This window comes from Centropristis striata, chromosome 2 (genome assembly GCF_030273125.1).
Source record: "Centropristis striata isolate RG_2023a ecotype Rhode Island chromosome 2, C.striata_1.0, whole genome shotgun sequence".
NCBI lineage: Eukaryota > Metazoa > Chordata > Actinopteri > Perciformes > Serranidae > Centropristis > Centropristis striata.
Genome location: NC_081518.1, coordinates 13,583,374 through 13,594,831, shown reverse-complemented (window position 1 = coordinate 13,594,831; position 11,458 = coordinate 13,583,374).

Below are 11,458 nucleotides of genomic sequence, written 5' to 3'. Positions count from 1 at the left end.
TAAAGCCTGTTCAAAGGTCTTATAGAAAGTATTGTAGCATATGTAACAGATACGACGAGGAGTGATTCATAAATTTGCACCCCTACCAGTGTCTTTCATACCTAAACGTAACCATCACAGTTTTAAACATGTGATTAACGTGAAATGGTTGCAGTTTGTTTAGGTTTAGGCACCAAAACTACTTGCTTAAGTTGAGGAAAAGATCATAGTTTGGTATAACATAAGTACCTTTCAAGTCAAGTAACATGACAAAACACTAACATATAAGCAACAATCAGATATTTGTCAGTCAGTTCTCCAAAAATGGGGTTTATAATGAGGCGTAAAAACAAAGGTAAACTGGTATTAAGACCTCCAGCATCAGTTCAGCAGAGATAATCTCTTGATTTCAACTTGAACATCATGACAGAAACATCCTGAGGATATCAGGTTGTTTTAGTCATTAGCCTCAGTTTAGCCCTATTATATAAGTTATAGCCCCTATATTAAGTTACTCATTGGGAAGGTTTTGACCTTGAAGGCATGAAAGTTGGGTTTGTACATTAAGTTTCTTGGCTCAAGCAACCCCATACAGCTGCCATCTCCTGATGAAACACCCGACTGTCAGACACAGAGAAAATGCGCTTCATGTTATTCTTGATTTAGAGAAACAGCATCAACATCAAGTGCTCATTTGTGGTTATGAGTATTTGAGGTGGTTTCAGGACAAACTAACAAATCAGTAGACTGGCTGAAATGTCAGGTTAATGATGAATGTTCTGCTCCGGAGCTAAATCAATCATAAATAATTCATCTAGGAATGTGTTACACTCTCTGAGTTTGTATTAACTTGCACACACTGAGACAAAATTCTTGTGACTTTACATACTTTATTAATGTCCTGACTAAAGCATGCATGCACGTGCTTGCTGTGTATCCTGCTTTTCTGCACTTTTCAACTTTTATTTGGTGTCTTCTATACCAACTGAACACTGAACAAGACATTTATAAGCTACCAAAATGTTCCAGTTAACTTTGATTAAATAAAAACACACTGAGTGCGTTTACGTGCACAAATTGAGCTATGCTTAAAATTTAATTTTGGCGTCTAATCGGACTTCTGTCCTTGTCCCAGTTTACATGCAACTGAGAAAATCGAATAACTGACGGGAACATGTCCTCCTCCTCAACACTAGGTGGAGATATACACTGTTTCAGCGGGTTTATACGACCCCCTTTACAGTTGACTTATTACATCATAATAAACAATTGCAGAAAGGCGGGAAACTGGCCTTTTTGAACAACAAGAACAACAAGATGGATGGTGATTTTGAGTGGCAGACAAGAACGCCGGATGCTGTTGGAAGGCTACAACAGTAGCCTGTCTTTGGTTCGACACTTTGCGCCATTCCTACTGACCGGCTACTGCGACCGGCTTTTGGATGATTTTGTTTCCGGGGTCATACTCCAGCATGGGGGTGCGGGGTTGGAGCATGAGGAGCATGTGCACATGCGTTGTCTTGTCATACATGCCGGCGAAAATCCTATTCCAATCGCTTTATCTGGGTGTCTTAATCCGAGTTGAAGAACTCCGACATTAGACAGACTAACGCGTTTACATGCACTTCAGTTGTCCAGTTATAGTCGGATTAAGGCAATAATTCATTTTTTCAAGTGTCATGTAAACGTACTGAGTGAGAAAGGGTCAAAGTTCTTTGATGGAAAAACATGTAGTGCTTTATCGTCTATTTCACTCTAAATAAGAATCTTATTTCCCAAATGAACATCAAACTGTATTGAATAAGACTTGAGACCCTAAACTCTTTATGAGAATGTTTACTAATAAATCATGTGAGAAGTAGGGTCATTTTTTATTGACTTACATACAAATTGACTTATTTTTGCAACCAGTGGAGTAGCACCCTGCTCATTAGACAGAATGCAGTTTCAACACACTCCTGCATCGGCATCACTTGAGGCCTGGAGGTTGCCTCTTGGTTTAAACCCTTGATTTCTTTGGCGCCCCATGGCGTTAAGTTTATTTATCATGGAGTCATCCAAGAAGCCTTCTTTTATTTTAGAGTATTTGTTTACTTTAAAATAAGCACACAACAGTGGTGGCCTCGGCTGAAGGCGCCAACCTTCAACCACAAGACCTCTATTCGAATCTGTCTGTTGCATGCCTTATGAACTTTATTTTTTTACTGTTATCCCTCTAATAAATGCAAAAAAGCCCCCAAATACCACACAACAATTCATACATACCCTGCAAATATTATTAATCGCGATGTGATGCTCCCACTGATCTATCCTCACTTGACTTCTGTGAGTATCAGTGACTGATTTTAAGTTGTGATAGAATCTAAAACAGGCCACATCAATTCTCCCTCCATTCATCACTTTGTTTGGTTGTTTGTGCTTTCATTTAAAATAAATAAATAAAAGGAATAAAAGGTCCTCCATAAGTGACCACAGCCATTAGTTGCAGCAGTGGCGCCACTGTCCGCATGACTCCGGCTGAACCAGGATCAGCGAGGGACAGGCTCCATCACACTGGGTTCCCTTCCTCTTCCTTTGTTTTCATCCCGTTTCCTTCCTCGTTTTCTTAGATACTGTTCCCCCCAATAGAAGTCTAAACAAAATACAATACTGTGAAAGTAAACAAACGCACAAATATCATGTCCTACAACCTTGGCCCGTACCAAAACCAGATCTAGTTTTATGAGGATCCCAGAACAAGGCTTTGGTTTGTGATTTTGCCCAACAAGCTTCAACTTTAATCGGACTGGATTGTGAATCTGGTATTTTATTGATTTTGCAAATGTTTACAAAACCGATGTGAGCAAATTGATTCAGAAAGAGACGAGATGGCATAAAGAGCTGCAGGAACGACATATTTTTGTCGACATAATTTTGTCTTTCCCTTGACAAAAAGCCAATGGGATTGTTGCATTGGATTCAAGGCATAAAATAAGATCTGTGGCAAACAAAAGGTTATGATACTGACACATTTTTTCAGGAAGATAATCTTTACAACAATACCTTTATAATTTTTGCAGCATAAATGCAATTTCCAGGAGTAAAAACCTGGTTTACAGCTATAAACAAACTAAACCCAGTCACATTACTTTAGTTTAGTGGCGATGATCTACCAAAATAATCTCCCCATATTTAATGTCATAGAAGAAAACGTCTGAAATTTGTGTTAACCACAGACCTCTTTTCAGACATTTCTAACCAAAAACCCATTAAAAAAATAAATTGCATTTGAGATGAGGGAACTAGAAGTGTGAATATGCTAATTTTAAGATTCATTCCAGCAGCACTCTATCATAATTGGACTACAGGCTGAAGCTTTGTCTGTTTGCTTCAGAGAAACAAACAGAAACAGTTTCCATTCTTCTGGCTGCACAGCCATTTTTGTGTTTACTTTAGTTTTTAGACCAACAGATTTACATCAGCTCATAAATCCTGAGCTCATACGCTGTCACAAACTCTGCCAAAGTAGCTGTTTGTCAAACTGATATCAAAATGTGTTCTTATATGCAATGTTGTGGCCTCAAAGCGAATGTTTTCTAGCAACAGTGTGTCCAGTGATCCTCGTTGATAAGGAAGGATACTGTCAAACCCCAAATTGAAATAGGATATGAAATTGAGGGGAATTTTGGCTGAACAATCTCCAGCCACTCTGTTAGACATGAAGAAATATGATGCATCCCGTGATAATGATTAATGACCTAATGGTCCGTGGCACATGGCATGTAATCACAATGTTATGAGTGTGGGGACCTGTCCTGCATGTTATCCCAGTTTCTCTTTTGTTATATCTATCCCATTAAAGCATCTGACAGTCAGCACGTGAGTCAGCATCACAACACTTGAAAAATCTGAAATGTGTCTTTGAACATACATCTGGTGAAGCAGGATCCATCAACCTGCACAGTTGTTAACTCAGCTAATGCTTGCATTAACATTAATGAGCTTTTACACACTTTTTTTTTTTTTTTACACACAGCTCTTGTTTCTATAGCCTCGTGTTACTCCCTTCACCCTTCTCCCCTATTTCAAACCCATCCATCCCCACCCACCTCATGCTATTAGACCTATAATGGAAGTCTAGATTAATGGTTAATTTCCAGGAAACCCCTGTGTTCTGTCATAAAGTGCTTTCCATTAATTAGTGTCTCTGTTTTTCAGTACGGAGGGGGAGAAGAGAAGAGTGATTAATGAGCTAACCAGTGCAGCCAGCGGCTCGCCTAGCTCCAGTGGTGAGCGTGAGAAGAGTCGGACCCGCAAAGAGAGGGAAACAAAATAAATATGTGGCCTTGAAAAAAAAAAGTGCATGGAAATTCATTGAAAGGGTAGCTGAGTGCATTTTCAAAGGGATGGTGGAGCATTAGAGCTGAACTGTGAGTGAGAGGGCAGAGAGAGGCTTGATTACGCCCTCTCTGGTGCCAGAAGTCCAGCAGACGGGGATGGGCGTGTGCTGCACAACTGAGAGCTGTTAACAAGGAAAGCAGTTCAGGCGGCTTCTTGACTTCTTTCACTCTCTGAAGGTGTAAAGTTCATTGGCTGTGTTTCAGTTATTTTTTATTATAAAGCATTATTTTCAGGGATAACAAAACATAATGTAATATTGGCAATATATTCTCCTTTTTCCAAAACATTAACAATAAACAAACAAGATGTCAAAGACATAGGAAGAACACACTGTATTCCTGCCTATTTATCAAGAATGCAAGTGACCTCTGACCCATAAGCAGCCTCACACTTTTGTCTCATCTACCCCACATCCTGCCGGACTGCAGTTACGTTTCAATTCCCTCTGCAAGATGAGAGACTAAAACTATGCCAAATTTTCATAAAAACATGTCCTTGATTATAAACTGGATTATCTCGAGGTAAGTGTGTCTATCATTTCTTTGAGCCACACTTAAATTTTAAATTTCCAAAATATTAGATAGTAATGTTTTTGTTTTTGTTTTTGCAGTGATCAGTCCATCTACCATGGTTATTTTTAAGTTAAAGTTTAACTTGGAGAGATACAAGCAGCCAAATTTGACTGAGAAACATGTAGGCTAGCTGTAATATCTTTGAGCCATCGAGAATTCTGATTAAGTTTTGCATATTAAAAAAAACTTGTATATTTATATTGTGTATTGTTCATGTGTTATGCAAATAGCCTTTAATTTTGGATGTTGTTTAAAGCAATAGTTTGACTTTCCTGCTGAAAGTAAAACTTTCGTAGCTTCATATAAAGCTACAGTCACCTGTTGGTTATCTTAGCTCAACATATAGACAGGAAACAGCTAGTCTGGTTCTGTCCAATAATTAATTAACAAAATATAACATCCAAATGAGTGACCTTTTATTGATGCTGGTATGCATTTTTTCTAAACAGACCGAAAGGCTAACCCCGAGTTCCAGTCTTTATATTAAGGGAAGCTACCCTGCTGCTAGCTAATGGTTTGACATTTTGTGAAATATGTTTATTCACTTTCTTGCAGAGGAGTAGATGAGATTCACACCTGCACTCTCATATTAGTTTGTTAAATGTGAAGCTACGTCCAAAAGCTGATTAGCTTAGCTTAGCACAAACACTGGGACCTGTCCAAAGGTATTACTATCTGTTTATTCTGTAAAAAAGAACAAAATTAAATTCATTAGTAAAATTTAGAGGTGGTGGTATTTTTTTAATTGTCTTTGCAAGGTAGGTCATGTTTTCATCGTTACTTTTTTTGTCTCTGTCAGCAGGGTAACAGAAACAATAGCCTACTGACCCTTTTTTCACTTGGTGGACCACGGAAGAACACATGACATTTCAGGGGCGACACTAGGTGGATACACAAGGTATATTTCACTTTTGTTAACAATGACAGACTTCAATATGGCGTCGATATAATCGGAAAACGAGTTCACAACTGGCTAAATTCACGTGATCGCCCCTCAAGTCATAACAACGTTTCAGAAAGTTGGAACATTTCAAAGCTCACCTGATCCCTTTTCTTTGCTCTTCGTTTTCACATAAATCAACCTGTTGTGAAAACCCTCTGAGCAATAAAATATGACACAGAAGAATGATTTCCCAACTTGGGAAATGGGACCATCCAAGAAGCACCTGAATGCACCATTGGCGTTGGCGGAGGTCTGCACCCTTCAAATGCCATTCAAGTTTTTGTTTTTAACCATTGGACAGAGCTGTCTCCCTGTCTCCAGTCTATATGCAAAGCTAACGGGCTGCTTCATATTCAACACACACATATGCAGTTGGTATCGATCTTCTCATCTGACTCTAAAATATGAGTATTTTCCCAAGATGTTGAACTATTTCTTTAGCTCGGGATCAGCTCCAAACAGATAAATATTTTAGCTGGCTAATGTTACTAACCCTTGGCAGTGTTTCTGTGCGGAGATTCCTGGACGTCAGATTAGGAGGGCAGCCTGGCGCGAGTCCAGAGGTCTGGCTAGACATTATCTCCAGCACCACTGCATGTTTTCATAAGGGGGCCTCCTAGTCTCTGCAGTGCTGGCCTGTAAGTGGCTGGGAGTGGGCAGCAGCAGTGTTTGTGCGTGCATGGATGTTTATGTATGCATGTGTGTGTGTCTGTGTGTGAGTGCAGAGTAAACTGCCGCCTTGGTGGGGCAACACACTGTCTCTGGTCTAGAAGAGAACCATTAGGGGAGTGATGAAGCTGATGACATGTTGTTCCTGTGACAGGCCGCCGGGCCCCAGACTCCTCTCTGCTGCTGCTGCCGCCGGAGCTGTGGGAGCCCGCGGGTCTGCCGCTGGACAGACACAGAGACGCAGGGACTGAGTTTATTTTGGGACGTGGTTTGGTGCCGGACACCCTGTCTACTCTCCCACCAACCTTGATACTGCGCCACCCACGTCTTCCCACACTCACACACACACACACACACACACACACACACACACACACACACACTTTTACATGGCGTCAATAACAATTGCTGGCCACAGATTCTGTTAAAGGGTCAGTTCACCGAAATCCAAACAAATGCAAATGCAGTAGATATGTTTTTTCTTCTGGCTGACAAAGGATTTGAGAATTTAGATAAAAACTTTTAGCAGCATCACTTAAACACACAAAACATACAGTTAACAGTTTTTATAGGGATCATTCTTAAAGTCATTCTAATGAACACTGCAAATTAGCTTTTGTAATTTCCTGAAAATGTAATGAAATCCAATAATATAATAACTTTACTAATAGTGCAAAATGACCTATCTGATATTTTCTTTTCTTTTCTTTTCTTTTCTTTTCTTTTTCTCAGTCCATAATTGGGAATTTATTGCGTTTTCAGATATTTTTTATTTATTTTAAAAATAGATTATGTAGTAATATTTCACAGATAATGCATTACTATGTTCATTTTTAGTCCATAGTTCTACTTTTTTTTTTATTCAGTCGAAAGGGCATCTATTGAAAATTTTGAATTCTACATAAAGCCTAAAGTTTACATTTTCAATCATGAAATCAATGTTAAATATACTTGTTTTGTTGTTGTTGTTTTTAAACTTTTTTTATGACATAATCAAATAATTAAATTATGTTATTACTATATAATTCAGGGCATTTATATACATTATCGGGTTCTGTTACATTTTCAATCAGGTTAAGTGTATATTTTCTGATACTTTAAGGAAATGATTACATTATTGGGTGCTCCATAGTAAGCCTCTTCTGCTGGTGAGTAGTGCAGAGAAAAAATAGTTCCAATAACCCTTGACCCCGTATTGCTTCTCATCTCTCATTTAAGACATAAAAGCTCAAAGAATGCCTTCAAAGAAATGAAAACATGTGGGCATCTACCGAATACACATCAAACTAAAATCTTTATGTTATTGAATGAAAGCTTTGATTCTCATCTTCTTCAAGTCTTCTTCCACTTTTTATCTTCTATTTCTGTTTGGCTAATCGATGCACACAGAACAGTAATAATGAGTGAACATGTAATTCAATGATGGTGTGGCTGCACAGACTATTGTCTTTTTGTCAAGTGACCAATAACCGATGTCCCTCCGGTCAGCCGGCCAGTTTGTCCTCTTTGAATTTTAGTGATGCAGACAAACGGTTCCCTCATTATTGATTCAACATTCAGCTTTATTGTCATTGTCTCCACTGTAATTACAGTTTCCATCGTCCAGTCAGGTGCCGAGCCATACAGAAATATGATAATATTATTATAGTAACAAAATATACAGAGATATATATTAATAAGAATTCAAAGCTACAGAATATGAATTATTTTGTATTTTTCTTTTTGTGACATGGTACAAACAAGTGGCAGTGTATCAAAATATTCAGACCTTACAAGCAACTCAAGACGTATGAAGCAAACGTTATGATTTGAATGTGTTACAGATTTTTAGATGTTTATGTTACGGGAAGTATTGTAGTGTGTGGAGTGTGCAGGTGTGTGTGAGGAAAAAGGGGAGAAAAACAAATAGTAATAAAGTAATAAGTAATAATGATAATAATAATAATGTTGATAAAATAGTTCAATAACTAACTAAATACTAAATAAATAATAAAAAAAGAAAATACCTACAGAGATATGTGCACATACACACATACAAGTAAATAATGTAAATAATTCTTTAAAATGACTTTTTCTTTTTCTTTTTTTCAACAACATAACAACTTTGTGATACATTCATATTGAAAAACCAATATATGAGTTTACATGTTGTCCATTTTAACTGCCCCTCCCAAATCCCCCAAGAAAAATAAGTTTATAAAATTGAAATGATATATGTTTATATAAAAAAATAATGTAGTTAATTGTAGACTGTCAGTTAAAGATAGACATAAAAAGTTAAATTATTTTTGTAATAACCTATAGAATAGTCTATTATAATAGAATTTTGTAAATAAATGCAATTATACAGTATTTAGTTGAACCAAAAAAGGTGCTGAATAAAAATACAAATAAAGGAGATCAAATAACTGTAGTAGATTACACAGTTGCCTTATATGATGTATATATACTTGTTTTACTGAACATAATTCTTGTGTTACACCTTGAAAATAATGTAAACGTATTGCACTTGGTCTTTGTGCACATTAGCCACTCACTATGTACACAGTTTATTATGCTGCACACTATCTGAGCTGTATTTGCCCATGGTTGTTTTTCAATGTGGCAGAAAAGAGGGATGTCCCTTCTATCTCACATTAATTACCCCTTGGTTAAACTTTGGATTTGGCCTTCTGTTGTCATTCAGGGCTGCCACGACATCAGATTTTCACTACGAGACTGTAAGATAACAATATTATTGCAATATTTTGATATTGATTTTTATAAGATTTTTTTTAAAATCATCTTTAACTTTCTTTATTGTGTGTTTTCTCTGTTTTTATGGTGAATGGAATGCACTCGAGAAATGGAAATTATTTAAGAGATGCTTGATTATTTATACCATATTATCGTATGGGTACTATGAACATGATATCCATATTTTATTCAGATATAGGGATATCACAGCACACCTGATGTCATTGCTGCTTTATGTGAGGCTCCTTGTTGTTAGATTTTCAATAGAAAGCTGTTATTAGTTTAAGTATTGTTATTATAAAAATGTATTTAGACTATGTGGTCACACCTGGTCTGGTAATAAACCTGTTGTGTTTCCACTTTGACAGCTTCCTGTGTAAGTGAGTGCTGACTGCGAGGTATGTATGAGTATGTATGTTACACCCTATTTGATTTATGTGTTTGACTGAGCTGATGTAACAACCCCTATATGACTTTTCCTTTCATTTATATTAAAATACAGATTTTTTTTTAGAAAAAAACTCCAGTGTGATGACCAATGCTCCGGAACTCCTTGTGAGTCTGTGATCTTTTTATCAACATATTTATGGTTATATATTGTTTTTACAGACCAATAAATCACGTGGCTGTTACAAACATTCGACTCCGGCCGAGGCTCTTCCAAAACACTTCCCTCTCTGAAACTCTGCGTCTGATTGAGTTACACAGGGGAACACATTTTGAACAGGTGCCCTCTGCAGACACACACACACACACACACACACACTGCTCTCCTCTTCTTCCTCGAATCTCTCCTTCTGTCATTGTAACTCGACTCCCACGTCTTCAGCTAGCCCTGTCGTCCCTCACATACCCCAGTGGAGTCCTGGTCCTGATACACAGCACACAGTAACTGGATGTGCCCCTGACACGCAGGGTTAACTTCTCCTATATGAGGTGTGAACAGTCACCCACCAGGAGGACTGAACTAATCCTATGGTCGTGATATCCACCTGAACCACCAGTTGTACTTATAACACCAGTCTGGAGCAGTGGTGGAGACGGTCACGTTGGCACAGAGATGAGCAGAGGGAGGACTGGCACGATGCCACTCGGGGATACCCTAACCCCATGTTTACCCCCGTTTACCCTCCGTCTCACCCCTGTGCTCTTTGCTGCTCAGAACGTTCAAAAGGTCCTACTACTATACTGAGTGCAATCACTATTTTGCAAGGTGAAGCTACAACGTGTCGATTATTTGAGTAGTTGATCGACAGAAATATAATCTGCAGTCATTTTTCATAACCTATCAAATCATTTAAGTCATTTTTCATTCAAATATGGCAAATAAATGCTGTTTTCAGACTCTCAAATATGGAAAATTCCTGTTTATATCATATGAAACTGAATAGCAGCAGCATTTAAAGACATCACCTTGGGAGGACACTTCATTTTTTTTATCTCAAGAAGGGGAGATTTGTTTGCAGCTCTGCTGGTCCGAACACAACATGCAAAACATATGCAACTTAAAAAACCTCCAAGCAAGATCTTTGCCAAAGGCAAGATATTATCATACATGGCTCAACAAGCAGCAGTAATAAAACCATTTTATTGTAGTTCATAAAAATATCCAAGCCTGAAAGGATGTACGTTGTTAAAGTTAAAATTACTGTCGACACATACACATAATATAAGATCACAAAGGATTTACTTATAATGATGCTGTTGGCATTTAGTAGCCTGGAAAGGATGGAGGACTTACAGTTGCAGGTTTTCTCCTAATTTATCCAAAGTTGTTTAAAATTTGCTTCTAATTCACCCACTCACTCACACTCAAACACCATGTAAGGTGCTGAGCTGAGCAGTCAGTGTCTTGATCATTTATTTATGTTATCACACACTGATTGAAATGGTCTTCAGATCCTTTATATGACTCTAATATAACAGTGATATTGTGATTGATTAAAGCATACACAATTCTCACTTGTAAAAGTAAAGATATATTTGTAGTAAAATGTGTTTAAGAATTAAGAAAATTAGAAGTACTCATTCTGATTAATAGTATTCAATTTGTTGTTGTTGAGGTATAATAAATATTTTAATGTTGAACAGGCAAATAGTTAATTTGCCAAAAACAACATCTCTGTTCTCATATTTTTATTTTTATTTTTATGCAGAACTGAGAATATCACCTAAATTA